Below are 4,571 nucleotides of genomic sequence, written 5' to 3' on the forward strand. Positions count from 1 at the left end.
AGCACACCTCGCTTTTCAGACCGATGAGCTTTGTAAAAATCGACGCGTTTCAGAAAGGTGGGGCATAGAGGAGAAAGAATAATGTATAGTATGTGGAAAATAATGTGCTTTTTGAACCTTAAACCGCATAAACACATTTCATTACACCAAATACACAAAATAATGTTTTTAGCAACATCATATGACCCCTTTAAGATACTTTCTCAAGATGGTTAGATGGATTTACGTGACTCGGTGCTGAGAGGCGGCATTACTCATGGAGGAAATGGTAGAAGTGGTTTGGTAGTGTAACAGCTGTCAGAAAGTATAAGAATGACAGGCAGATTAAACAATACAATTAATCTAACTGGATGGCAGCCCACTTCATGTCGGATATTGTAGAGTTTATTGTTTTAAATAACACTATTTACACTGCAACAAACTTGCATTCAGAGAGTCTGAAAGTCATGTGAATTGTGTGCAAAATGTTTGTGCCTCGCAAATATTAACTTCTGAAAAGGAGATGTGTTCAAGGTTCGACAGGGAAGTTTTGTTTTAGATACTGTAGGTGGGCTCTGTTTGTTCTAGGAAACTCCACCAAAATCAAACCATAATGGTTCAGTTTGTATTAGTCTCTCAGTAAACATTTATTTTTATATATAAATTATTGACATTCTTTGTGTCTATGCAAAATTATTGTTGTCAGGCTGCAATGACAAAGAAAACTCAAATTTGACTGATGTACTGCAATACATCAATGACAGAACTGCTTGCTTAAATGAATGAATGAATGAATTAATTAATTAATTAATTAATGAATGAATAACATTAAATTAAAAAAAATGGAAAATTGAGTAAATTGGAATAAATAAATACAATAAAAATAAAATAATAGAAAACTGATTAATCATTCAAAGATAGATTATGGAAGAAATTAGTCTTGATTTGATTTGTTGATGCCAAGTGGCTTCAAATTAATAGTTGTTATAGGGTTTTTATAGCCATTTTTATTAGTATACATCATTGATGGGATTTTGAATGGCTGATGTCAGTATCTTTACAATATCCATTATATGACTTATATAATGGCAGTACGAGTATGAACAATCAATAACAACAAGTACAATGTACATGAAATTAATACAAACAAACAAAAAAATCCACAATATCTCCTCAAAAACCAATCACACGGCTAACTGACTTAACGATTTGACACTATTAGCCTGTCCATTTATTTTCTCTTTAGTAGCAGTCCTCTTACATTGTTTAGATGCAGTGCAAACTGATGCTCTTGTTGCCCTCAAATCTAGTGCTACTCTAAAGACTTTATTCTTTTTGTTTTTCCTCGAAAGCATCAGGTAAAGTTGGTAAAACTATTTTGCAATCTGACTTTGGGTTCTGTAGGCACCACAGTCTTTGATCGTCAATTGTACTAAATTCTAGATTTTCATTCCCTGTGAACTATGCTTTTGCTTTCTGCACCATCCTTCCTGAAATGCTAACACATGGTTAGCACATCTTTCTTAGTGGTGTCTTGTTTCATCTCAGAAACTGAAATTTCAGAGGGCAGTTATTCTTTAGTTAGGTTCTGGCTTAATCAGCTTTGGATTTATCTTTATTAGTAAATAACTTATATTTCAAGCTGTTCCTTTGATAGACCTATTATATGACTTTTCAAGACTTGTAATATAATGCACTTTGCATTGATTAAAATACATTAATACTTGTTGTTGTTGTTTTGGGGGAGCTTGCATGAGCACTATGAACTGTTGTTATATAGAAAAGAGCCACATAAGATTCTTCTTGATTTTTAAGATTTAGAACAACATGGTTAAATAGTAACAGAATTTAAATTTTTAATTAGTTTACCTTTTAATCATTACCCTATCAGTCATAAATGAGGTGCTGTTTTCTCTGTCGTTCATATGTTAGTTCTGATGGCTTTACCCAACCCCCGTCCACACCACTGGAGCCCAGAGGATATAATGATGGTTTGGATAGAGGAGACAGGAAGTGATCGAGGGGTCCACGCTCCAGCGGTGGAGGAGGGCAGTGTGTCCTGTGAATGAAACGGTGCCTTCATCCTCCTCCTCCTCTCCTCAGATTGCTTCCTTTGTCTGCTGCCAGAGTTGGCGCTTTGCGATAAGGGTTCTTTTTGAGCGCAGTGTGATATTTCTGTGTGAATTAATTTCCATTGAGCTGTCCTGAGGGAATGTCCGGTGCCTCTGCAATGTAAGCTTTACAGGGAGTTGGTTTGTGCAGTTGGCCAGGTTTCCAAGCAGACCAGGCGACAAAGTGTCGGAAACGCTTTCAGGGCTTTTGTCTGGAGGACGGGCTGCAGTTCAGTGGGCAAAATGGTACAGTGAGCACCGGAGCTGCGGGTGTGGGTGTGCAGCGCTGTTTCTATTCAAATGTTTCATGCAGACAATTATAAAATTAATGTAAACATGACAGTCACCTGAGATAAAGAGGAAAGTGCTCTTTAGGGAGACACGCTGAATACATTCAGTTTGTCAAATAAATAGGACATTTTATCAGAGTAGAACAGAAATAATGCAGATGCTGATGGCTTAGATGAGAGTTTGTACCTCTTGCAATTAGAATAGAATAGATCTTATGACTTCAACTACGACAGCTTGTGCAATTACCCAGCAGGAAAGGCCTTAAGGCTCGTTCACACCAAGAACGCTAACTGTAGTGATAACTATGTTAGCCTTCACATCAACGGACGATCTGAAAACGCTCTGAAAATGATTCCAGTTTTATCGTTCCTCTATGCCATTAGCTTTAATGTTGTAGTGTCTGATCTTCTCTTAGGTTGTGGTCACATTAGTGAAATTTCGAGGACAAAAAAAAGGTTGATTGTCTGTTGTCAAAAGTGTTACGATCACTTCCAAACCTGTGCAGAGAAATTGTGTGCAGATAATGTGGTTTCCAAATGAAACCTGCAGAAATATTCACCAACAGTGTTAAATGTGACTGCACCTTTCAATTTAGAACATTTTTTACAACTCTGAAATATGTTTGAATCTATAGTTACAGAAAACATACTTATGAAAGTTGTGTATTGAGCCAATCAGGGGAGCTCAAAAGCACCATTAGCCAATTATGGTCATAAGTTACATCATTACCAACATACTGTAAATTTAACTATTTGGTGTTTCCCGAATCCATAGCTCCAATGAATACTTGTAACTACAGCTCTAAAGCGGTTAGAAGCAGTTTCTTGTGTAATGTGACATGTGGACTTTAATAGCAATATACCACAAGGAACCACAGAGCCATGTAAAGAAACCTGAGCTAATAAAGCTTAATATCAGAACAAAAATAGCAACGCTGATATTTACAGCAATAATCTGACCTAAATTTGATCTTGAGCTGATTCATTAGCAGAAGTTATCACTCCACCACCTGCTTGACATCATTAACAACAGATTTGAACGACAGATGTGCGGCAAAGTTTCTGCATTTTCAGGAAACAGGATAGCTGCTAATTGTTTCTTCAACAATGCATCATACTATAGTCTTTGTATTTTTGCTCTCATAGACTATGAGCAGTTCATTTCATCTGACTGCAGTGTCTATACCACCTTTTTCTGATTAATGTAAAAATGTGACTCATCTAGAATAATAAAACACTGTGTTTTAACTGAAATCATAGTCATTTAATTCCAATAGATTCTGATAAATATGTACCTAGACCTAAAGTGTTTAGATTAAATCCAGAGTCTTGATGTAATGTACTGTTGCCATCAATGTTCCCTCTAATTTTTTATTTATTTTATTTTGTTTTAATAATTATTTTATTCAGCAAGGATGTGTTAAATGGATAAAAAGTGATAGTAAATACTTATATTGTTAGAAAATATTTATATTTTGAATAAATGCTGTTCTTTTTTACTTTTTATTAGCCTAATCAAAGAATCAAAGAAAAAAGGTTCCAAGAAAAAAAAAATATTAAGCAGCACAACAGTTTCAACACTGATAATAAATCAGCATATTAGAATGATTTCTGAAGGATCATGTGACACTGAAGACTGGAGTAATGATACTGAAAATTCAGCTTTGCCTCATACATTATATTTGAAAGTATATTAAAATAGGAAACCGATATTAGAAATCGCAATAGCCTAATAGTTCACAATATTTCTTTTTTTTTTTTCTGTATTTTTGATCAAATAAATTCAGCCTTGATGAGCATAAGTGACTCCATTAAAAAACAAGGTCAATTATTTATTAGGTTTATAATATAGGCCTAACATAATATATTATAATATCAAAACAAACTGAAGCATTTAAACTGAGATCTGTAAGTGAAATATTTTCAAAAAAATGTCTGTGTGTGACTGTAAATGTTACCGTTCTGTGCCCATCCTCAGCTATTTCCAGCACTTAATCAAGCCACTCTTCTTTAAAACACGATGACGTTTTATTTCACATGTCTTTGCGTTTGCATTGGCTCTTGTGTTGAGCTATTTTGTCTACAACCATTGAAGTACTATTCGGTTTCTACAGTGACTCATTTGGCGCACATCATTCTCTTTCTATGAAACCTGTAAACCACATTCACCGGTTCTAACTCTATAGCGACA

General features: G+C 35.0%; 1 protein-coding gene across 2 annotated transcripts in view; it reads left to right on the forward strand.

The window, feature by feature from the left end:
• The window catches only part of LOC107702602 (ephrin type-A receptor 5-like), a 107,283-nt gene that overhangs the window by 19,102 nt on the left and 83,610 nt on the right, over positions 1 to 4,571 (forward strand). The gene's annotated exons all lie outside the window — the stretch shown is intronic.

Source organism: Sinocyclocheilus anshuiensis, unplaced genomic scaffold (genome assembly GCF_001515605.1).
Source record: "Sinocyclocheilus anshuiensis isolate Anshui unplaced genomic scaffold, SAMN03320099.WGS_v1.1 scaffold210, whole genome shotgun sequence".
NCBI classification, from domain to species: domain Eukaryota; kingdom Metazoa; phylum Chordata; class Actinopteri; order Cypriniformes; family Cyprinidae; genus Sinocyclocheilus; species Sinocyclocheilus anshuiensis.